This window comes from Heteronotia binoei, chromosome 7 (assembly GCF_032191835.1).
Source record: "Heteronotia binoei isolate CCM8104 ecotype False Entrance Well chromosome 7, APGP_CSIRO_Hbin_v1, whole genome shotgun sequence".
In the NCBI taxonomy this organism is placed as follows: Eukaryota; Metazoa; Chordata; class Lepidosauria; order Squamata; family Gekkonidae; genus Heteronotia; species Heteronotia binoei.
Window position 1 is genome coordinate 95,069,883 of NC_083229.1, and position 26,030 is coordinate 95,095,912.

Here is a 26,030-nt window from a genome sequence, read left to right on the forward strand (position 1 = left end):
AGTAAGAAGCAGGGTTCTGATTCAGTGGGATCTCACAGGAGCGCAGCTCCTGAACCTTTCTGAGAGTTCCACCTTCTCCTGAGAGTTCCACCTCCTTGTCCATTGAATAGTAAGTGCAGCTGCATAACAATCCCTGGATGAGCTCCACCACCTATTTTTCTACAAAATGACCCCTGGTAGGAAGGATAATTTGATGGAAATGTTGATCCAACCCCTTGTAAATTGTTCCCATGAGAAAAAACAAGTAGTGCCCCACAGCTGATTACTTCAATAGATCCACACAAACTGTCTCCATAAAACACTGCCAGAAAGCATGGTGGATGTCAGGAACAAGTCAATCTCAAGAATTTTCTCCATCCCAAAAAGACACACTTCCCACCACAAGAGAAAAGTCAAGTTCTAGCAATGCTAGCAGATCTGCACAGGCTGGCCTGGATCCAATAGATAGCAACAGGGATCCAGGAAGACACATAAAGCATAATCACCTTCTCCCACGCTGCTGCTGGCAGGAAACTATTGGCAGGGAACTGCCAGTGCTTCACAGCTAGCCTTGGACCTGGGGACCAGACTCGAAGTTCTGGAAAACCAAAAAGAGTGTAGTAGAAGAAGAAGACATTGGATTTATATTCCGCCCTCCACTCAAGAGTCTCAGAGCAGCTCTCAATCTCCTTTATCTCCCTCCCCCACAACAGACACCCTGTGAGGTGGGTGGGGCTGAGAGGACTCTCACAGAAGCTGCCCTTTCAAGGGCAACCTCTGCCAGAGCTATGGCTGACCCAAGGCCATGCCAGCAGGTTCAAGTGGAGGAGTGGGGAATCAAACCTGGTTCTCCCAGATAAGAGTCCGCACACTTAACCACTACACCAAACTGGCTCTCTGACACATAGCATGTGCCCACAGTCGTGTTTGCTGCAATTAGGTCTTCTTGACCCACATGGCCACAGGTGGGCAACCACATAAGCTTTAATGATGTGTCATTATACTCTTCTTCTTGTGGCATTGGATTGCTTGGCCAGTGACTATGGCTAGAAGCAAGTAGCATGATAAAAGAATGTGGTACCAGTACAAATATTCCCCTTCCTCTAACACTCAAATGTCAGCCAGCTTCCATGAGGAAAAAGCATTTGCTCAGCTCTCTACAGTCCAAGAATGGCCAAACTTGCTTCACATTAAGAGCTACATAGAATAAATGTCAGATGTTTGTGAGAGCTAAAAGATATGAAAGTCAGATGTTTGCGAGCCGCAAGACAGGAAGGAAGGAAGGAAGGCAGAAAGGCAAGCAAACAAATGGGGAGAAATAGAAAGAAAGCAACTTTAAATTCATTCTCAAATCTGCCAGCCAATGGGGCTTGGTGAAGTGATTTCATGAGACAAATGCCTTATTCATGCCGGCCAACGGGGCAGTGGGAGCTTCAAGAGCCACACAAGATGTGTGAAAGAGTCACATGTGGCTTCCAAGCCACAGTTTAGACACCCCTGCTGTAGTCTATCCACTTTTGCAGGTAATAGCAACAATTCTAAATCCAGTCATGTATCTGTGCTGACAGTGAGACCATTGGTCTCCCACTGTCAGTATCATCTACTCTGACTGGCAGTGGTTTGTCAGGATCTGAAGCAGAGGTCTTTCACATATCCTATCTCCTTTTAACTAAAGACGCCACAAACTGAATCTGGGACCTTCAAAACAAGGATCAGACACATGTTTGCAGCAAACCCCCCTCCCCCAATGACAGGATACCTTGGAAGTACAGGAATACATCCCCTCCTCCAAATGTCAGTCAACAAATCCATGATAAAATGCTATTAATACAGCTATATGTAGCCATTTCCTCCCCCCCCCCCCCATTACATTAGCAGGAAAACTTGCTGCTAGTCTGGGCCTTTTCTGTAGCAGGAACTCCCTTGCATATTATGCCACGTCCCCTGATGTAGCCAGTCGTCCTGGAGCTTACAGTAGGCTTTGTAATAAGAGCCTTATATGTTCTTGGAGGACTGGCTACATCAGAGTATGTGGCATAATATGCAAAGGAGCTCCTTCTACAAAAAAAGCCCTGCTGCTAGTGTTCCCTGTTGTTCCCTGCTCCTGTCACATACGCCTTTGAATCCTTATTGTGATGGCTTCTCTCTCTTCCCTCCCAATTCTGGACTAGGTTTTTTTTGGCAGATGTTGAATATGGTTGCCATTCCTTATCTATCAGTGAAACAGCCATCACAGCATATGACCACTTAAGCACACACAACAATCAGCAGTCACAGCATTTGAAGGACAGAAATTGCAGATATTCTCTTCCCACAACAGGAAGCTAGTTATCAACCTATTAAGAAGGAGGGGTTCATACAGACAGCCATTCCCTGCCCAGTAAGCAAAATAGATCTCCAGAAAAGCAATACTACCACCATATATCCTAACTGGAACGTCTGCTTCAGAATGCGCAAAATTAAAAATGATGTAAAAGGTCTCTTATCACAGAATCTCTTATCACTAAAACCAAAGCTCTTTCTCAAGTCTGACAACTGTCAGATATTCCCCTAATATCACCTTCTGTGATAATATCCTCTCAATTTAAACCCTATTCCCATGCCTGTCTTTTCATTAGGTCCCCCTTTTTGCCATAGTGTCCTCCATACAAACTGTCTCAGCATTTAGGGTGCAGATACATGACTTCTGGTTCTGTGGGAATACTGGTCAGTATTTATCATGCTCATCAGGGATCATGTAATTGCATCAAAATTCAGAAGTGTAAAGCAATTTTGTGTCATAAGCTTCTCATTAGGTAAGAGGATGTAACGAAATGAGCACAGTTCTTGTTCCACAGCACAGCTTACTGTAATCGCTGCTCTTTCAAACATCCTGCCCAGTCTCTCTGTTTCGGTTGATAATTACAGCCTACTGTAAACTGAAAAAACCTGGATGGGATAACTTGGGAGGAAAGAATTTGCCCAGCCCTCAGCTAATGTCTCATATATGTCACCGATGAAGGAACCACAGACATTGCAAACCACAAAACTGGAGACTTTAAGACCTATGGAGAAACCCAGGTTTTCAACTGTGTGGAGAGCATGCCTGTGTCCAAGACTCTCTGGTCTGCCTTGTAGTCTCAACTGTGAAATCTTTTGAAATCAAACTTTTTTTTGTATGTACAAAGACACGGATGTTATGGTATGTGAGCAGGACTTTTTCATCCTCTGTGCTGACTGCTCAAGTTTATCTTGATAATTACAGAGAGATGCTATTGCTTTCTTTTCTTTTTTGCCCAGCCATTTAAAAGTTCTGACTCATCATCATCGCACGCTCCAAAATACGTTGTTTTCTTCTTTATCCAACTATTACTCTTCTCCCACTCCTCCCGCTTCACATCTGATTTCCTCTACGTTGTCCCGAACCGGAGTCCCTCGTATCATTACGGCCCCGTCCCCTCACGTCACGATGATCACCACCCTTCGGTATCTCAGTCCCACACCTCGCAGAACTTCTTCCCACGTGTGCTGTCTTCTTCCTTCTTCCCCACCAGAAGCTTCAGCACTTGGCTGCGCAGTTTCACCGCTCCCCGATCTTCTGCGGTCCTTCCCACCTAGCGTGTGTTTACTGCAAAAGCTGGCAACCCCGAAAGGTTAGCCTCCCACTGCGGACTCGCTTCTCGTTCGGGCTTCTTCTCTTCTACCCGCCAAATCCTTTTGTGACGTCCCCGATTGGCAGCGCGAGCTTACGCAAATGCGACTAACGCCGTAGTGAGCCTGAGACCTATAAGAAGATCCCATAGACAGCTTTCTGAATATCTATGCATCGATGGGCTTTGCAAAAACTCTAGACAATTTCGCTGGGTCAGCAGGCATCAGGCCCCTCCCGGCCCCCAAGTTGGAACGCAGGGCCAGCTTTTCAAGGGGGAAAGAAAAATACCCTTCCCACACTCCCACATTTCCCCGCGTGCCCGTGGGAAAGGCATTTTGTGCGGGCCGCCAGTGAAGCGCAGGACAGCGGGAAGAACGACGTGTACGAACCGCGAGGAGAAGGGGGAAGTGAAAGCGCTCTTCAAACGCGCTGACCCTGGCCACGCACCCCCAAGGGACAAGCCCTGAGAGACACAAAAGGAGGGCAGGGAAGGGCCGAAATTGTGCAGGGAGCAGCAGGAGAGAAAGGCGGCCAGGCTGCTGTCTGTGTATGTGAGGGGAAGTGCTGCTGGTGTGTGCCGAGGGAAGGCAAGTCAGCGGGCAGCGAATAAGCAGAGGAGGCCCAAGGGGAAGGCGCCAACTCGGGCTCCGTCCTCTCCGCCGGGCTACGGGCGGTTGCGACCGTGGGCTGACGGCGGCGGGAGCGGCCCCGCGGCCCCCCTCACGCCCCTGCGAAGACGGGGCGGGGGGTGAAGGAGGCGGAGGGAGCTGCAACGCCAGGAGCGGGAGGAGGAAGCGGCGGCGGAGAACGACCGACGAGAAGGGAGCTTGGCAGAGGCGGAGCCGGCGCTCGAGCCCGGCCGGCCTGGACCGCACGCAAGCACGGCCACTGCTGCCACCGCCATCAGCAGGAGCAGCGCGCAGTAAGTCCGCCTCGGACCCTTCTGAAAGCCTGAGCCGGGTGGTGGAGTGGAGGGAGAATCCGAGCGCTGCTGGATAGTTGGGAGGGCAGTCGGGCCTGGAGCAAGGGAGGCAGCGGCGGCCTCCAGTGGGCAGATCTTCCGCTCGGCCTGCCGCGGCCCCGGGTCCCCCTCCTCCGCTCAGCCTCACCACTGGCCCTCCTTTTGTTCCAATCTACCGCTTGCAGTGGCACGGCCGGGGCCTGTGGAGAGCGAGAGACGGGAGTGCGGCCTGCTAGAGGAAGGGAGACCACAGCCCAGTGGGGATTCCTCCCCGCCCGTTTGGAAGAAGTGGGGGATAACCTTATCCACCCCCCCCCCCCTCAGCTTCACAACCAAAAGCCTAAGGCCAAGACGGGAGGGATGGGGGAGTATTTGCTTCAGGGCCGTAGGCAGTGCAGTCTCCCCTGATCTTAAGTAGCCGGAGACAGAGATTGTATGTGGATTGGGGTGCTGTTCTTTACACTTTTGGGACATTTGGAAGTGGCTGTATCATTGACTAGGTTACGCCCTCTTTCTTAAAAGCCCCCACTAACCACCAACTCAGAGCCGCCCAATTTTATGTCAGATAATCAAAATTAAACCTAAACTGTGTTGTTGTTTTAGCTGCTCTTGTAGAGTTGTGTGTATGTTTAAATATCGAGTATGTAGTTCTAAATTTTCGGTATAGTTTTTAAAAAATATATTTTTCAGCAAGGTGGAGAAAACATACTGGGAGGGGGAAAGAGTGAGGAAGAAAGGATCTGAATGACTCTGGGATAAACAAGTTATCACCCTCTACTGATTCCTTTTCTTCTTTACCACAAAAAATTAGGCAATTGATTTGGTGTTGAGGTTGGTCTCTTTAATTTCACAACTAAATGCCTCACCATTCCACATTAATGAAATACATATTGATGCAGCACAGGCGTATCATTCTCTCCTCTTGAGAAGTATCCTTCACTTTTACTAGCTAACTAGACAGTGGCTGTCCTGTTGGTTCCAAAGTGCAGGAAATGCAAAGGAGATATATCACCCTAAGTGAACAAACTTTAGTATGTGTAGGAGTATGCAAACCTTCAGGTTTTATGAAACTCTTCCTGGGCCATAATCAGGCCAGTAAAAGATACTGTGTACAGCATTTTATTGCATCTCTTGCTAAACTGATTTTTTTTTTCATATTATTTAGTTTCCTTCTATAATACATGTCATGCATCAAAGGAATGAGGGGATGGCAAAACTGTGAACTGGTCATTGGTTAAAGAGGACAAGAGAGAATGGCAGGTATAATGTTATATTTAAAAATGTGATATGTTTTATAAACTTGAATCCAGGATGTGAAGTTGGTTTATAAACCACAGTTTGATGGATGAACACAGGCATTGACTCAGTTCACATATAACAGAAAACTTTGGTTTATTATGGCAGCTATTAGTTTGTAAAACTAGAATTTGGCTCACAGATGATCATTCAGATAACATTTTGCCTTGTCAAATTCTGGTTTCATCACCTTCAGTCTTTCCCTTGGTCCACAGAGATCTAGTTGGTATTCCAACCTGCAGAGTGTGCACAGTGAGGGAACAAGCCAGATGTTTATAGTCATATTCAGTGAAATCATGGTTAAGACTAACAGTGGTTAACAAACCAAACTAAAATTTCAGAACCTTCTTTGACATAGCTTAACTAATTAAAGCTAGCAGAAATAGCTATATTCAATTGAGCACACTTAACATAGTTTAATTAACCTACACTTTTGCATGATGCCTGAACTATTTTAACTGAATCAATAATACTTGCTCACCAGTAAAATATTTAGTTGCTGATCATAGGTAAAACAAAACATGGATATTCTCAGTTACTCTGTGGGATTACAGCTGCAAATTAATTTACATTCCCCCCTTTCTCTATGTTCGTAGGGACTGTAACATTTGAATTTGAGTCAATTTAACACAGCTTTTTCAAGTAGCATGAGTTATGGGGGTAATTTTTTGGTATGTGATAAAATATTTAAATGAAAAATCCACCCTAAGAACATCTGTAATATCCTTAACTGGCAACACATCAGTTCTTAATAACTAAGTAATCAATATTTGAGTCCCATGGCACCTTAAAGACCAACAAAGTTTTATTCAAGGTATAAACTTTCATTTACATGTATCGGAAGAAGTGTGCATTCACATGAAAGGTTATACCTTGAATAAAACTTCGTTGGTCTTAAAGGTGCCACTGGACTCATACCTTGTTTCGCTGCTTCAGACCAACTCACCTACCCACTTGAATCTAAGTAATCAATCATTGCTCTACAATTTAAGCAATGATCATCTTATTCTTACCCCCACCTCACTTTCCTCAGTATTATGACCAGAGTTAACAGTACAGAAATCTGTTTAAGAGTTAATATTACTTTGCCCTTCAAAGGAATTTTGGATTGGGGTACTAATAACCAGTAATTGTTTGGGGTGCAAACGCAGCCTGTACTGAATTTTGATCATCTCATTAGAAAAGCCACATAATCTGCTCTTAACATCATTTCCAGTAATATTATAGAAAATCATATTTATTCATAGTGCTATAGCAGCATTAGCCCAGACCCAGTGCTAACAGTACAGTATATAAGAACAGTGAACTGGGAAGGTGCTCCTGCAGATGTGTTACCTGTTTGCCTTTTTGTTGTTTGTTTTGAAAAATGGGGAGAAAGGTATGTAATCCAGCACCTAAGAAAATGAGAGCATAGCTAAAACTAAATGTTGAACACCCTTCAGAAAATGTTGAGAGTATTGATTCAGTGGAAGAGATGGAATAATCACTGTTCATAGGGTTCACAGGGTTGCCATCTAAGTGTATGTGCAGCACTCTTGTTCAGTTTCTTTTACAAAACAAGTCCTTTTGAAGGTGCTGTCCTGCAAACTGGTCAGACCAACAGCTGCCTAAATGCAAACATTCCATACTGTAGGCCTGACTATGTATGGCTCCTTTCTGAAGAGGTCAGGATGTCTCCCACACTACTGTCTTTTTTCAAAATACGAAAATCAGAACTTTAAAAAAAGAATTTTACAGGTTTTTATATGTTTTAATGTCTGTTGAAATATTCTAGGTACATTTTATTGTGTTTGTTATTTTTATTGCATTGTTGGTTTTTAATTTTTGGCATGTGCCTTTGAGTCTCTGTGAGAAAAATATATTATGAATGAAGTAAATAAACAAAGCTCCCTTTCAGAGTTCTTAAGATGACATAGGGGAGGGGGGGAGGGATTTGTCAGCTTATCAGTGCTATCATCAGTGCCTGTGATGGTCGTACATCCACAGTGCTGATAGCACCTTCAACAGTAATAGATTAGAAAATGCTAAGGAAGTCATGTTTTCTGAGTGACAAAATTCAGATGGAATTCTCCGCACAAATTGTGTACCAATGTATGTTTCCTGCGTAATTAACAGAATTATCTCAAAAGACCTTTGAATGTATGAGACTGCTATAGGGAAGGGAAGGGAAGGAAGAAAAGCTGAAGACGGGAGCAAATGAATGTAACTTCTTGGTGGATGGGTGGGAAGGATAAAAGGAAGCAGGAAAAGGGGAGAGGTGGGGGCTTTCAGAAAAGGGAATGAGGAAATAGTGGGGGAGAGAAAACTGAGATACTGCCGCAAATATAATTTCTTATTGCATATATATTCTGATATATATTATAGTTAACACAATACCTTTTATGGCTTCTAAATAGCACATTAAGAGATAGGCTCAATACATTGACTATTTTCCAAAAAAAAATTGTAAAGGTAAGCTGCTCGGTTGTACTTTTATCTTTTCAGTCTCAAGTTTCATTTTTGGTATTTAGCTATAATGTCTTAATTAAATCATTAATAAGTTGTAACATTGTTCAGCTTTTTGTTGGATTAACAATGAAGAACTTGTAAGCGTCCTTTTTCAGTGTCAGTTTACCAAGAAACTCAAGATGCATCATGTAGCATTTAAAATTTGCACTTGAGTGTACTGAGTTCAGTGGGGCTTATTTCTAGGTGTATCCACATAGGACTGACTGTGTAGTATACTTGTTCTTTAATGTAGTTTTCTAGAGCATTTGTAATGCACACACACTGCTTATAAGTAAAACTTCATTTTTTTATCACAAACTACAGTCAATTAACCATAATTGTATGGTTTCTGGTGTCACTTCAGGGAAATATGCATCAGGAAATACAGAGGAAACATCAGACATATTAGTTTGTTGTTCACTAAGCAGTTCAATTGAAGTACATAATATATTACATTTATGGTAACATCAAGCAATAAAGGTACCTTAAATGAAAATGCAGTTGATGTCATATAAGTGACTTCAGGTGACAACTTACATGTGCTTCCTTTTAAAAAAGAAGCGTAGAATCAAACTATCCAAATAATCTTGTCTAGATTTTGAAATAGAATATTCATTAACCATGTTTAAGTACTGCAGATATGTCATTCAAAAACTATATGCCTCTGATCTTGTAGCAAGTACGATTATGATGTTATGCAGGTTTTGTTCTTTCAGGCATCAGGAGAAACATTCAAATTAAAGCACCGTATGGGTAGAAAAGTTGGGTGATGACAGATGTGGGTCATTTTAAAGTTTTAGTGGTCTGGTCAGCAACTACTTAACACTGGTCGTAGTTTTCAGTTAAGCAAGTGTGGGAGGACCAGAATTGTCACTGAGCTGCTTCAGTATTCTCTTTTTCATGTGAACAGCAAATAAGCTTTAGTGGAACTTCTGTTACTGTATGTTATTGTGGAACAAACAGCTGAAGTGTAATAATTGCTGTACATTCTGAGGGAGAAGGGGAAGTGCTAACAAATACTTTGGTAGCGAGCTATTTCATTTATGTATATCTGTATCTTAATTTCTCATTGGAATATTTAGTAGTTTATCAATCATAGTATGAATTAGAACCACCCTTTTGCTCTTAGAAGCAGAGCTTAAGAGTGACCAAATATTACTTTTAACAGGATACTTTGAACAGTATTTACAGCTGCATACATGTTTCCATTGGAATATCACTTTATGGAAAAACAAACAAAATTTTAAAAACAAAAAACAAAATCAGGAATAATCTTCCCCTAGTAAGCAAATAGCAGTTGTGCTTATTGGAGGTTGCTTGACACAATTTGTGAAAATATTAATGGACAAGCAATACTTTTGTATAATGGGGCTACCAGATGCATAATGCCTATATGTTATAGAGTGCTTGCTATGAGTTCTGCATCTATGATCTATTACCACATATACAGTGTCACTTTTTTACACAGTGTTAATTCAATCAGAATCACTTCCACATTGTGGTTTAAATAATAGATCCTCCTAGGTAGAATCTGAATTAATAACTGCCACCTTTAAGCTAGTGGCTCGGAACCACATGTGGCTGTCTGACATGTCTCCTGTGGCTCTTCAGAGCAGGTGACACTCACACTGTGTTCCAGGAAAGAGAGCAAGGCCCTTACCTGATGGCAGGTGGTTCCCATAGTGGAATAGCTGCCTCTGGAGAAATGGAAGAGGTGCAGGCCTCATGCAGGTTTGGAAGTAAATCTTGCTCTTTTGGTTGATGGTAATCGTGACTGTGGCTCTCCACAACTGACAGCGTTAGTAGCCCTACCTTTAAGCACACCTAGATTTTGCTCAGATATTATTTTCAAAGGAGTGCACATGTGACTGCTGATAATAAGGGAGGTATACTCTTACAAATGGAATGCCTAGTTCATTTAGTATTATTGGAAAATGATAGAAAGCTATAGGAAGCCAATGAAGGCTCAGGAACATGAATTTAGTGTCTTTCCTGTGACTTCATACTATCAGGAGGCTGTTGTGTATCAGTTGTAACAACTGAACAGTTGTAACAACTGAACAATCTTCTGGAGTAGCTGTACATATAGAATTCTAGCCTCAAGGTATATAGATGTTAAATATTCTACCAATTGGTTCTGTAGTAAATATATTTGATTCAGTGGTTCAAAAGAAAAGCTTAATGTTGTACATTGATTTGAGTGCGAGCCACTTAGCATCCTAATGAAATTACTTGAATTTGCAGAGATTCTGTCAACTTTGGGCTTGTAACATTTTACAGTTTTAGCTGAAATGTCAGTTCTGCAAGCGACTATCCCAGTTCTGCAAGCGACTATCCCAGCTATACTGTCAATCTTAGGCCTTTGAAATCACTTATGGTAGCAAAAGTTTGCTAGTACATTACTAAATCAAAATGGAATTTATTTCTCCAACCTTTAACTGAAGATGACAGAAAGCAACAGTATTAAAAATATGACATTGAAATCCTTCAGGCATGCTGGGGAACTTAAAAACCAATAAGTTGCAAGGTCCTGAAAGCATACACCCAAGAATTTTAGGGAAGTCAAATCTTTGATCTACTAACCAGTATGTGTACACTGTCATTCAAATCAGCCACTGTAACAGAGGACTTCAGAATGGCAAATATTACACTAATGTTTAAAAACACTCCAGAGGGGAACCTGGAAATTACAGGCCAGTTAGCCTAATGTCTGTCCCAGGCAAATTAGCAGAAATTGATTAAAGGTGAAATTGTTGGGCACATAGAGGAACAATGCCTGATGAGGGGGGACATCATCATAGCTTCTGCAAAGGGAAGGCCTACCCAACCAGTGCTTTTCAGTTCTTTCAGAAAGTAAGTAAACATGTAGGTAACAATCCAGTACACGTTATATACATGGGCATTCAAAAGGCTTTTGACAAGGTACCTCACCAAAGACTCCTAGGTAAACTTTCCAGTCATGGGATGAGGATGGGTGCGGGTATGGATTAAAAATAAGCTAAATAAAAAGCAGAGAATAGGAAAAAATGGACAGTTGTCTCAGTGGAGGGGTCAGTGCTGTTTAATTGGTTCATAAATGATTTGGCACTGGTGGTGACCAATGTAGTAGATATGTTTGAAGATGACACAAAATTATTCAAGATGTTGAAAACCAAGTCTGACTGTGAAGAGCTCCAGAAGGACTTCTACAAATTGTGTGAGTGGGCAATAATGCGGCAAACAAAATTCAGTGTAGGTAAGTGTAAAGTGATGTAGATTGCAAAAAATCTCAACTTTAAGTACAAGCTATTGTGGCTGAACTGATATGGAACGAGACCTTGGGTCATAGTAGATAGCTCAATGAAAATGTCAGCCCGGTGCACCTCAGCAGTGAAAAAAGGAAAACTTTATGCTGGGGATTATTAGGCAGCGGACTGAAAAAGAAACAGCCAATATTATAATGCCCTTATATAGGTCTCTGGTATGGCCTTATTTGGAATACTGTGTGCAGTTCTAGTCACTGTATCAGAAAAAGGACATTGCAGAGCTGGAAAAAGTGCAGAAGAGGACAACTAAGATGATTCAGGGGTTGAATCTGAGGTTTTCAGTGTAGAAAAGAAAAGACAGAAGGGGGTTATAAAATTTATAGAGGTTTATAAAAATTATGTATGGGTGGAGAGAGTGGACAGAAAAGAGAGAGGGTATTCAGAGGGTATCCATGTTGGTCTGTAATAGAACACCTAGATTCAAGTCCAGTAGCGCCTTAAGAGACTCACAAGATTTTCACAGTATGAGTTTCAACAAAGCTTTGACAGATACAGAGAGATCTTTTTCTCCATCTCCCAAAATCCTAAAACTTGAGGGCATCCAATTAAGTTGATTCAAGACAGAAAAAAGAAAATACTTCTTTACTCACAAAGTAATTAAAATGTGGAATTTGTTGCTAGAGGACACAGAGATGGCCACAGGCAGAGACAGGAAGGTAAGTGTAATCAGTGGTTACTACCATGTTTACTGCCAGAGCCAGGAGATAACATTAGGGGAAGACCTTAAACATTATGTACTATTACTGGCCCTCCAATGTAATAGGTTGGCTACTGTGTGAGACAGAATTCTGGATTAGACCACTGGCCAGATCCAGCAGAGCTCTTCTTATGTTAATAGGATTTACATACAGCGCTTATGGTCTAACTATGATAGACAGCCAAAAAGGGAAGAGGGACTGTATCAAAGGAATAGAGACAGAATTGTTCTGGTGCTCCAGAAATATGAAGTGAAATGGATATAGAAAAAGCTTCTAAATAGTGGAAAAGGACAGAAATGGAAGGTTTTCTCAGTATTTTATAGTCAGTTTCACTATTTCCTAAATCACTCAAGTAATTGTGATCAAGAACTATGTTACCTGTATCTGGGTTGTTGGTTAAAAATATGAGATGCAGTAGAGATTTCTTTTGTGCAGTTGCTGTATTTTATAATAAGTTATACATTGTGGTTATTTCAAAACCTAATGAAATAACAATGATTAACAATTGAGGATTGTTAGATACACCTTATTTGAGACAATCTTGAGTACAATTTGGGAGACTACATTTCACTAGCAGAGGTGGTTCAGTCTTCACCTTTACCAGGATTCCATTTACCTATCTTTCCCTGGAAATGAGGACACTTCATTATGCAGATGCTCTCCATAATTCTTTGATGAGACATCACAGCAGGGTGTTCATGTCCAGCAAATGTGATTCTTACAGTTGCTGATTTGAGGTGTAGAGAAATTGAACTGATCCAATACATTTTTTCATAAGGAAAAAACCCAGCGTCTAGTTTGGGGAGTGGAAGCTTAAGTAGGCAACATTGTTGGAAAGGGTTCCATCTGGTTCTGCTGTGTCAAGTGGTGGCAGTTCTACCTGTGACTAAGTGCCCTAGCCTGTTGTTCAACTCAGAAGTAGTTACTATATTCGGGATTGCAAATCTGGAAAGAACATTACAGGAGTTTAATAGGATAGTATTATGGTAATTACAACTTCCTGTTTAGATGGACTGTTGGCATAATTGCAAAATTAAAACTATGCTATTCTAGATACTATTTTAAATACTCCCTCTTGCAAATAAATGCAACATTCCATGATGCAGATTTTCTGGAAGAAACTGAATTGAGGGAGGGGGGAGTCAATGGTCTAACTATAGCATGATCTGATTTAGCATGTCTATTTTTTATATTTAGTGAATGGGATTTTAAAAATGCATCATGTTAATTTTAAGTCTCAATAGGAACAAATGCTTGAACTAAAATAAACAAATCAAGTATTAGGGTTGCCAAGTCCAATTCAAGAACTAACTGGGGATATTGGGGGTGGAACCAAGACATATTGGGGGTGGAGCCAGGAGCAAGAGTGTGACAAACATAATTAAACTCCAAAGGGAGTTCTGGCCATGACATTTAAAGGGGCCACACACCTTTTAAATTCCTTCCCTCCATTGGAAATAATGAAGGATAAGAGCACCTTTTTGGGGGAGGGGGGGGCTCATAGAATTTGACCCTTGGACCAATCTTTTTGAAACTTGGAGGGTATTTTGGGGAGAAGCATTGGATGCTATGCTGAAAATTTGTGCCTATATGTCAAAAACAGCACCCCCCTCCCAGAGCCCCAGATACCCGCAGATCAATTCTCTGTTATACCCTATGGGAATCGGAATGGATATTGCCCTCCCCCAGTCCTTGCTTTCTAATGACCCTGAAGTGGGAGGGGGAGGGTCCAAACTGGGGGATCCCCTGCCTCCATCTGGGAATTTGCAACCCTATCAAGTATTGTTGAAATATCTTCAAAAATTCAAGACTTTGTGTAGAGATTATTTTTATTAGAATAATACTTGTACAGCTTTAAAGATAATATAGCATGTTTAAATTTAAAGGAGGCAGGGCATTTTTTGTAAGGAACTCGTTTGCATATTAGGCCACACACCTCTGATATAGCCTCCTGGAGCTTACAGTAGGTCTTGTACTAAAAGGCTAAGCTCTTGGAGGATTGGTTACATCAGGGGTGTGTGACCTAATATGAAATCAGTTCCTGCTACAAAAAAAGCCCTGGAGGGGGAATACATTGAGAACTGTTGACACACTAAATTTAGTATGTACAAGCATCTGTGCCTGGCTGTAGATGTGATAGTCCACTTATTACGGCTGGATTGAACTCTTCCCTATCTTGCCCACAGTGATCCATGCTAGTGGTCCAGACTAGACTACCGTAATTTGCTCTTTGCAGGGCTACTCTTGAGGCTGATGAGGAAGCTACAACTGGTCCGAAATGCAGTGGGTGTCTTCTTACTGGACCATCATCTAGAGCCCATATACAACCATTGCTCCACCAACTGCACTGGCTCCATGTTGAATGCTCGATCAGATTCAAGGTTTTGGATCTGACCTTCACAGCCTTATGTGGTCTGGGATCCACATATCTTTAGGACTGTCTCTCCTGGTATGTCCATCAAAAAACATTGTGCTCAATGAATTACAATCTGGTGGTTCCTGGCCTGAAATACTTCTGTCTGGCTTCAACTTGATCTAGGGCCTTCTCTGCGCTATCCGCAGCCTGGTGGAATGTTCTTTAAGATGGGATCCAGGCCCTCAGAGACCTAATGCAGTTGTGCAGGGTCTGCAAGACTGAAATGTTCTGCCAAGTGTATGATTGAGGCAACGATAGCTTCTAAATTGGCCCCCATCACCAACTCTGTCTTAATATCAGTAGCAATACCCACTGACATACATGATGCACAATCCTTCCCTGAAAACCTTAGAAATTGTGCCTTATGTTTGATTATTAACTACATTTAAATTGGTCCTGGTTGGCAGTCGTGTTGGTCTGAAGCAGTAGAACAAAGTAGGAGTCCAGTAGCACCTTTAAGACCAATAGTTTTATTCAGAATGTAAGCTTTTGTATGCATGCATACTTCCCTTGTATGAACAAATATGCATGCATACAAAAGCTTACATTCTGAATGAAACTTTGTTGGTCTTAAAGGTGCTACTTAACTTGACTCCTACTTTGCATTGAAATGGGTTTTAATTGATATTATATTTATTGTTTTAACTGTTGTTGTTAGGCACCCTGAGCCCTGTTGTGCGCAGGAGGGTAGGCTAGAAAGAAAGTAAAATAAATTGAAACCAACAATCTTAACTATAAATATACTTGGATGGGGTCCAAACTGACAGTAACTAAACAGGAGAGATCTTGGAGTCGAGTAGATAACTCACTGAAAATGTGGACTCATTGTGCAACAGCTATAAAAAAGGCAAATGCTATGCTGAGGATTATTTGGAACAGGACTGAAAACAAATCAGCCAGTATCATAATGCCCCTGTGTGGATCTATGAAATGGCCTCATTTGGAATATTGCATACAATTCTGTCACACCACACCTAAAAAAAAGATATAGCATTGGAGAAGGTGCAGAAAAGGGCAACTAAAATGATTAAAGGGATAGAACAACCTTCTGTATGAAGAAAGGTTAAAGAAGGAGGTTAGGACTTTTTAGCTTGGAGAAATGACAATTTAGGGATGACATGATAGAGGTTTGCAAAATGGTGCATGGGATCGAGAAGGCTGATAAAATACTCAGGACTTGAATTCAGCAGGAGCTCACAGGAGCAGAGCTCCTGAACTTCCAGCCAGGGTCTGCATGCAGTGGAAATGAGATATGCTATTGAGCTCCTGTACCTTTTTTTCTACAAAATGATCCCTGAAAATACTTATCTCCCTTTCTCAAAGTGGAAGAACTTGTGGGCATTCAATGAAATTAATGAGCACTAAGTTTAGAACAGATGAAAGGAAGTACTTCTTCTTCCAAAGAGTAATTAACACGTGGAATTCACAGGAAGTGGTGGTGGCTACAAGAATAGACAGCTTCAAGATTGATAAACATATGGAGCAGAGATCCATCAGTGGCTATTAGTTGCAAAGTATAGATCATGGAACACTGTCTGTGTATTCTTGATGCTTGGCAGTCAACAGTGGGAGGGCTTCTGGAATTCTGGCCCTGCTGGTGGATGTCCTGATGGCACCTCCTTTTGGCCACTGTGTAACACAGAATGTTGGACTGGATGGGCTATTGGTCTGATCCAGCATGGCTTCTCTTATGTTATGTTCTTATTAGGTTGCTTAATATTGTGTTGGCAATTGTGGGATTAATTTGTTGTTACTTATAAAAAACAATGAATCTTTGAAAGTGGAAAATTTTCCATGAATAATTAAGCATCAGAAAATTCTTCATTTCAGAAAATTTTCCACCCCACATCTTTGGCAATATTATTTTGAAAGCCCTCCTGGAGTCCGAATTTGTAGTTTCCATATGAAAATAATAAAGGTACCTACCTACCCTAAGGCCTTTCTGTGGATTGACTTTATTAGCTGAAAAAATCCTCCTCTCAGGATTTAGATATTATGAAACGCAATATTTTTAACAATAGCGGCAGCAGTATTGGTATGCCATTAGTTTTGGACAATAGGCTTCATGCAGCCACTGAACAGCAGTCTATCAGCGTTATCTGTAAACATTTTTGTATCAGGAAATAACATTGTGTAGTCAACTACAAAAGGTTTGACAATTAGTAGTGTTTAAGTTATACTGTGAGGACTACAGAGTAGCTGTTATGTCTGTACACCAGCAAGAAAAAAGAAAACAAAACAAAAACATGACACTAGGTCCCCATTCCCCTTTTACCACTATTACTTCATTGTATTTATAAAATTGTATTTTCTTAGTCCATACATCAGTATTTGTGCAGAGGGTTTTAATTTTTGAAAACTATATTGGACATAACTGCTGACAAGAATACACTCACATATAACTTTCTAGAAGACTGAAGGAGTGTTAGTGCTACAGAATTTTAGTTACCAGTTTGAGGATATCAAATTATTTTTATCTGAAGGATTTATTTCATTATATAAACTTTGGGTTTTCACTTTCTCAAGTTTAGTGTGATTGAGATTACTGTATCCCATGCATTTGCCATATATTACCGTACCTAGTTATTCTGGCATTTGTAAACCTTGTTCATAGTTCTTTTAAAAAGGATAGTAGGGAATTTTCATATTATGAAACTTAATAAGCAGAAGTTTTTATTATCCAAACTAACTTTTTAATTTACAGTCTTCCTTTCCAAGCATGACTAATTAAAGTAGCCTTTAAATGTTCTTTTTGTAGTCTGACAGAGGCCAATTTCTATGGCTTTTGTCCCTTCAGAAACTGGTTGATAAGGTAAAATTTAGAGCTGAGTTGAATTTTCCTTGCATCTGTGAGCCATGAACCACTTGCTGAATTTTTATGACAGATTTCTAAAATATTTCTGCTAGACCAGGGGTAGGGAACCTTTAACACTCAAAGAGCCATTAGGACCTGTTTCTCACAGAAAAGAAAACACTGGGAGCCGCAAAACCTTTTTGACATCTAAAATGAAGATAACAATGCATATATCATTTTTTACCTTTATGATAGTGTGTTGCGTTTATGAAATCAATGAACTGCTGCAGAGAAAACAAATTTTTATTTCTGCATGCAACATAAACATTTTGAACTCTGAAAAAAAAGACGCTGGGTTGAAAGTTATTTTCAAATAAAACACTCAATGTCTATTTGAGTCCTCGTATTTATGAAATAAAAAAGCCGGACTTAAATTATCCACCTGCAGCAAACCAAAAATGCTGTCTGCTTCTGTGTGCCATCATCCTTTTATCACGTGTACTGGAGTGTGCAGTCAGCTGTCAACCTGAATAAAAGAAGGACTATTTCGTCGAACAATGTAAAATATATATTTGAAACATAATAACCAATTAAAATATTTATTTTACCTATTTAATGTGATTTTTGCTCCTGAACCTCAGCGCACAACGTCTGTACATCAGGACTGTAAGATACGTTCATCTTCACACAGGATTGTAAACTGTCATCTGTGAGGCGTGAGCGATGTTTGTTTTTAATATAGTTAATGTGGGAGAAGACCTGCTCACATGAGTATGTGGATCCGAAGATCAACAGGACTCCAAATGCATATTTTTTTCATGTTCATATAAGTGTTGGGGATGGCATTCCATGTTTCAAATACAAGTTAATCTGATTTGGGAAGGTTTTCAATATCACTCCATTTGTGATTCTGAGCAAGAATGGCCTTCTGACGGGAAACATCTTCAAGATCAGCTGTCAAGCATTTGAACTTGGACACCTATATATCTTTGTCGGCTATGTCAGCCAGTTCCATCACAAGATCTGGTTGACTTACACCTGCAAATGCAGTCATATTCAATAGGGATGGATCGAAGTTCAGGGGAGTGACAGGGAAGGATAATGTTTTTTTTCCCTCTCTGAACTCAGAAAATCGTTTCCCAAACGATGTTTGCATTGTGGCGATTGCAGAATGCAAATACTCCATATTTATCATATTGTGAGCTTGTTTGAACTCTATCAAAGAGGGGAAGCGAGGCAGTGTACCTCTCTGTAAATCTCTGGCAAACACTGTAATCTTGCGCTCAAATGCCAAAACCTCCGCCAGCACGTGCAAGGCTGTGCTTCCTTCCCCCTGAAGACTTGTGTTCAGCGTGTTCAGGTGCGCTGTCATATCTACCATGAAGTGTAGCTTTTCCAGCCACTCTGGTGTTCCAGCTCAGGAAAGGTGAGCCCTTTGCTTCCCAGGAAAGTTTTCACCTCTTCCAGACACGCGGCAAAGCATTTGAGTACGTCCCCTTTGGACAGCCAACGGACTCTGTTGTGCAACAGGAGATCAGAATACGTGCTTTCCACCTCCTCCAGTAGCAAACGGAACTGACGGTGATTTAAACCTTTTGCCATTATTTTATTGACAATCTGAATGAAAACATTCATTACTTCTGTGCATTCTGATGGAAATGTTTGAGCGTACAATGCCTCTTGGTGCAGGATGCAGTGAAATGTCATCAGTGTTCTACCCAGCGACTTCTGCAGTAAAGCCACAAAGCCCTTCTGCGCTCCTGTCATATTTGGTGCCCTATCAGTAGCCACTGACACCAGGTGAGTGGTGTTTATTTTTTTAGTTCTTAAAGAATCCAAGACAGCCTCAGAGATGTCTTCCCCCCCGTGTCTGACCTTTTAGTGGTATCAAATCAATCATTTCTTCCTGTGGCCCAGCAGAGCTCATATACTGGCAGAACAGCACTATTTCTTCAATATCACTTCTGTCTTTGGACTCATCACAGGCGATTGAGTACGCCATTGCTGAACTGATGTCTTAAATTTGCTGTCTGGTGATGTTTTCTGACATTTTTATGGTTCTTTCTTTGACAATCCTCGCAGAGAGAGGCATATCTTTGATTTTCTGCACAATTTCACTCTTGTTTCTAAAGTCCTAGAATAGATGTTCTGAAATCTTCATGAATGATTCTTTTATATAATCTCCATCTGTGAATGGCTTTCCATGCCTGACTATTTCCTGAGCAGCCACAAAACTAGCATATGTAGTTGAATTGGAAGACTTAATCCACTTCTTGAAGTGATTTTTACTCAAATCAACCTTCCACATCAGTTCCACAACGGATTTTCTTCTCTCATCTCCATCTGGATATTTTTCAGCAAAGGCTTTGTGTTTAGTTTGGAAATGTTTTGCAACATTCGACTTTTTGTTGTTTGCCAGTTTCTCACCACATATTAAAAATAATGGTAAACCAGTCTCATCAGTAGTGAAAGCGAATGAATCTGCCCATGCTCCAATAAATGTTCTGTTTTCTTCTGAAATTTTTCTTTTCTTGGATTTGTCCATGGTTGGCCTACCAGGGGTCAAAAAGCACAATAAATCTCCTGAGCCTTCTTTGCAGCATAAGGGTCTCTGCAGCATACTGTGGGGTGGGAGAGAAGAGAGATTCACCACTGAAGTGTAACTGAAGGGAAGAAATTTTTAAAAACCCACAAAGAATCACACTCATATGTTTCACTGTTTTTGCTCATCTATATTTATGCAAAGGTCCACATGCAGCCAGGTTGGGAAACTGTAAAAGCTTAGACTCCAAAAACCTTATAAAACGGGAGAGAGAAAAAAGAACCGCCTTTATATTCATATTCCTCCTCTATAAATATGGCGGAAAGTTGGGGGGGGGAGATTGACCTTTACTTTCTAACTCTTGAAGGAGGCTGGGGCCAAACACCGCCTGGGTCCAGAAGGGGGGGAGGGGAGGAGGCTTGGAGGGAGGGAGGTAGCTGGGCCGTCTGAGGAGGCAATGTTCCCATGCGGCCCGGGCTTCCCTCCTCACTGCCGCCACCCTTGTGTGTGAAGGAAAGGAGAGAGAGGCCCCCCCACCCGCCTGCCCTCAGGTGCCACCCACCCAGGAGCCCAGCAGCAGGAGGGAAAGGAAAGGGAGGCCCCCCACCCGCCTGTTCTCAGGTGCTGCCCGCCCAGGGGCCTGGTAGCAGGAGGAGCCGCGCCAGCACCACCATCTCTTCCCCAGAGACACTCTTTTTTCTTCCTCTCTCCTACCTACCACTTTCATCCCCTGTGGCATGGCTCTAACCTGTCAGCCAAAGTCCCAGCAAAGCTCAAAGCTTAAGCGGGGTCCCGAATTTGAATGCTCCTTGCCACTGTGCACTACTCCTCGCTCCAGTCAGCCAGTCCCAAAATGCGCTGCTCTGACGATGCTCTGCGCCCAAACCTTGCGAGAGTTCCCCCCTGCGCGCAAACCTCGCGAGAGTTCACCCCATGATGACATTTCTTCCTTGCTCCAGTCAGCCAGCCAAAGAGCCACAAGTAAGTCATGAAAGAACTGCATGTGGCTCTCGAGCCATACGTTCCCGACCCCCGTGCTAGACTGATAATTTCTTATATTTATGGGAAAAAACATTTTGTGTACATATCTATAGTAGTTTGAGATAAATGTTTAAGAATTAAAATTTTTTTGCAAGTATAAATATGAAAATAGTTTTTCAACTAGTATACTGGAAACTAGCTAACAATCACAAAAGAAATGCACCATTGTTTATCCATTAAATGCAAAGTAGTTTGCAGTCCAATCTGATACTGGAGGAGTATTAATTTGAAACTGGCTTTTAGAACTGTGTGGAACATGTAATTAAAAACACAAATAACAAGCTTTGTCACAGAGTGGCACATGCAATTGCACCCACACATGTATACTTTTCTTTCTGATATATGGTTGCCAAAGTTGCATCCTTTAAAAGGCCTGATCTGCAACCATAAAACTGCTATGAGTTCCTATTGGGAAGAAAAGTGGGGTATAAATGAAGAAAACAAATCAGTAAATAAAATAGACTGCATGTATTTGTTTCATGTTTCTGATCCCACACAATACTCAGCAATTTCATTTTCAAGCTTCTGAAAATAGGCTTGAAAATAGAATTTAAAAATTGAAAGCAGCTTGGATTTTGTAGGTACCCTCAAAAGGGCATTAGAACCAGGGATGGTCATGAACTGCATTTTTGTGGTTTGGTTCGTGGCTGAACCATGAACTGAAACATAAACCAATATGCTGGTTCACAAACCAAGGTTTTTGAGCCATTTAAAGTTTAAACTCCTGCTTTCCTCTGCCTTCAAAAGTGGCAGCAGAAAGCAAGGGTTTAGATGGCTCCAGCCAGCAGAAAGTAGGTCTCCTGTCTGCTGGCTTTGGTTTTTCCCAGCCAGCAGAAAGGAAGTGGTGAAGTGCCTTCCAGGGGGCACTTCACTCCCTCTTATCTGCTGGCTGCAGCTCTCCTGACCAGAAGAAAGAAAGGGGTGAAGTGCCCCCTGGGAGGCATTTCACCCCTTCTTTTCTACTGGTTTGGGGAAAGTCAATGAGAGAGATCTCCCCACCAGCCCAGCCTTGGGCTGTCATTTAAAACTTTTTCACTTTTCATGGTCTTCTCTTGAAGCTGCTTTTTTTGTGTAAAAAAGATGTCAGTACCATTTATATAGTTTTTAAACAATATATACAAAATATTAATCTGCCCAATAATGACCAAATGTCCCTTCTAGAACATTCTGTGTACTGTTATTCCATCTTTAAACATGGAGAATACTGAGGTGCAAAAGGAATAATGAAAACATTTATATTACATGTTTTAAATGTTAAAAGTGGTTCCTCTTAACAGCCCTTTAAGTAGCTCATTGTTGTGATCCCCTTGTTGTATATGAGTGCTGATGCTGAGAGAATGGTGACCTGGCTAACTCTTTTTCTGGCTAGATGTAAGCCCTTATATTGTACGGCAGCATTGACTTACACAGCATTGACTTAAATACACCTTTGCTAATTATGTCTGGAGTGTATTATAACAGTATGTGTAGGATGTCTGGGATGAAATCTAGCTGTGATAATGTTAGCCAACAGTAAGGCATACCTTTTGCTTTGTGGTCTTGGGTTGTGAGGCATTTTTGACCTGTATTGTGAGACATTAACAGTGTAATCCTAAACAGAAAGTGTATTGACTTCAAAAGACTTAGAAGAGTAACTTTGTTTAGAACACTTTCCTGGGAGGAAGCTCCACTGATTCTGAGTTGACCTTCTTAGGACTGCACCGTTAGTTTGTAATATGTTGACGTTAGCTCTTATATCATGGTCTGTATGCTTAGGAACTGCAGTTTTCATTCTAGCATAAGAATAAATGGTTTTATATTCTGTAGTGATTTTGTGTACAAGTTATACTATTTAACGATTCAGAACTCTTTCATACATGAAAGACTTTGTTTTTATCCTGTCAGTTTTGTGCCTGGTTGCAAAATGAATCTTGCAGCAGGTTTTATAGAAAAAGTTATAAGAGTTACTATTCATGCTGACGAGGTACTACAGGTTTTCCATTTCAATATATACATAACCTGTGTTTGGAGTGGAATGCTTCTGAAATTTTGGTTGTATGTACTGTCTATCAGGTGCCTGAGTGCTTGAAAAGATGAATTAGAAGTATTCATGACTTTTATTCTTAAAAGATGAGGTGGTGAACTAAGTTTTGAAAGCAAAGGATTTGTCATTTTTTTAAATTACATTTGTATCTCATTCTGTCTTCAAGGAAGAGAAGGAATTATTCCAGAAGGAATTATTCCATTTTTTCAGGGCTTTTTTTTTGTAGCAGGAACTTCTTTGCATATTAGGCCACCCCTGATATCTCCAAGAGCTTAAAGGGCTCTTAATACAGGGCCTACTGTAAGCTCAAGGAGAATTAACTACATCAGAAGTACGTGGCCCAATAGGCAAAGGAGTTCCTGCCACAAAAAAGCCCTGATTTTATTATCAAAATAACACTGTGAACCAGGTGAGGTTGGAAGACTGTGACTTGGAGTCACATCCTGAGCATTGACCCAAAAGGCCTTTGGATGCTGCACCACAGTGATATTTCCAAGCACTGTTCTTTGCTATGACATCTAAGAGATTTACTTTTAAAACCACAAAACCAAGTCACTGAAGTTTTGAATGAGTCACTGAGCTTACTAAAAATGTCATAGACCAGAGCCCCCAGCATGTTGCCTGTGGGTGCCTGCCAACACCTTTTCTGGTGCCCATCAAGTATTTTGAGAAAATGGGCAGGACCAGATTAAGCTTTTGCCTAGCAGGCTCTTCATTGCCAATTGGAGATCTCATTGGCTATGAGTTTTTTTTTTAAAGTTGCTTTTGGCAGCAGCTGCTACCACAGCATAAGGATCTTCAGTGTCTGACTGAAGATATATGCAAGAAAATAAAATATTTTTGTTTCAAAAGATATCTTGTTAGACAGAGCTTCATAAAATGTTGAAAAGTTAGTATTGGATTTATGCATGACCTCACTCCCTCACACTTTGTGATTGCTTCGCCTCTTGTGGCAGTTGTTTTGTAATTGTACCTATCACCCTGTGCCAAAATTTTAAAGGTGCCTACAGGCTCAAAAAAGTTAAAGAACCTTGTCATAGACCTGTGTCATATATTATCAGCTGCCCATTTTATAAGAACTATTGCGTAATAGCCATCTGAATTTTAAACTGTCTTAGCTCAGTTTACCACAGAACCAAACACAAAGCATTTGTGAACATTTTGTTTTTAGGCATAATCAAATCATTGTGGGAGTTTTGATTCCTATAGTACACATGAAATTGCCTTCTATTGAATCAGACCAATTGGTCCATCTATGTCAGTATTAGCTACTCCAGGGGTGTCAAACTCATTTGTTGTGAGGGCCGGATCTGACATAAATGACCTTGTTGGGCCAAGGCATGTCGGGCCGGTCCGTGTATGTGTGTATTTAAGATTAAGTAATTATTTAAGAAATCTGAATGCAGACTCCCAGAGAACAGCAAGGAGAGATAAGGAGGCCTTCCTGAAGGAACAATGCAAAGCAATAGAGGAAAATAATAGAATGGGAAGGACAAGAGATCTATTCAAGAAAATTGGAGAAAGTAAGGGAACGTTTTATGCAAAGATGGCCATGATAAAGGACAAAAATGGTAGGGACCTAACAGAAGCAGAAGATATCAAGAAGAGGTGGCAAGAATACCCAGAAGAATTATACAAGAAGGATCTCATTGTCCCAGACAACAATGACAGTAAAATGGATGACCTTGAGCCAGACACCTGGAGAGTGAAGTCAAATGGGCTTTAGAAAGATTTAATCACAACAAAGTTAGCGGAGATGATGGTATCCCAGTTGAGCTATTCAGAGTCCTAAAAGAAGATGCTGTTAAAGTGATACACACATTATGTCAACAAATTTGGAAACCACATAAGTGGCCACAGGATTGGAAAAGATCGGTTAATATTCCAATCCCAAAGAAGGGTAATGCCAAGCAATGTTCAAACTATCGCACCATTGCATTCATTTCACATGCCAGCAAGGTCATGTTAAAGATCCTACAAGCTAGGCTTCAGCAGTATGTAGATCGGGAACTACCAGAAGTTCAATCTGAGTTTCGGAGAGGTAGAGGAACTAGAGATCAAATTGCCAACATTCGATGGATTATGGAGAAGTCACGGGAGTATCAGAAAAATGAGCCTCTTCAATTGCTTCATTGACTATGCTAAAGCATTTGATTGTGTGGATCACAACAAACTGTGGCAAGTCCTTAAAGAGATGGGAGTACCAGACCACCTCACATGTCTCCTGAGAAACCTGTAAGGGTCAAGAAGCAATTGTCAGAACGGGATATGGAACAACTGATTGGTTTTAATAGGAAAAGGAGTTCGACAAGGATGCTTATTTAATTTATATGCAGAGTACATCATGCAGAATGCTGGCCTGGATGAAGCACAAGCTGGAATTAAGATTGCCGGGAAAAACATCAACAACCTCAGATATGCAGATGACACTACTCTAATGGCAGAAAGTGAGGAGGACCTAAAGAACCTCTTGCTGAGGGTGAAAGAGGAGAGGTTGAAACTCAACATCAAAAAAACTAAGATGATGGCATCTGGCCCCATCACACCTTGGCAAATAGAAGGGGAAGACCTGGAAGTTGTAACAGACTTCACATTTCTGGGATCCAGGATCACTGCAGATGGTGACTGTAGCCATGAAATTAAAAGACGTTTGCTCCTTGGGAGGACAGCTATGGCGAACCTAGGCAGTATAATAAAAAGTAGAGATCACCCTGCCAACAAAAGTCCATATAGTCAAAGCAATGGTATTCCCAGTAGTAATGTATGGCTGGGAGAGCTGGATCATAAGGAAGGCCGAGCGCAGAAGAACAGATGCTTTTGAGAAGTAGTGCTGGAGAAGACTCTTGAAAATCCCTTG

The 26,030-nt window shown here is 41.2% G+C and overlaps 1 protein-coding gene across 1 annotated transcript in view; it reads left to right on the forward strand.

Annotated features, from left to right (window-relative positions):
• The first annotated feature begins 4,235 nt into the window (after positions 1-4,235).
• SOCS6 (suppressor of cytokine signaling 6) overlaps positions 4,236-26,030 on the forward strand; it is a 34,626-nt gene continuing 12,831 nt past the window's right edge. The window contains exon 1 of the mRNA XM_060244067.1: positions 4,236-4,532. The gene's annotated coding sequence lies outside the window, so the exon portion shown is untranslated. The remainder of the gene's footprint in view (positions 4,533-26,030) is intronic.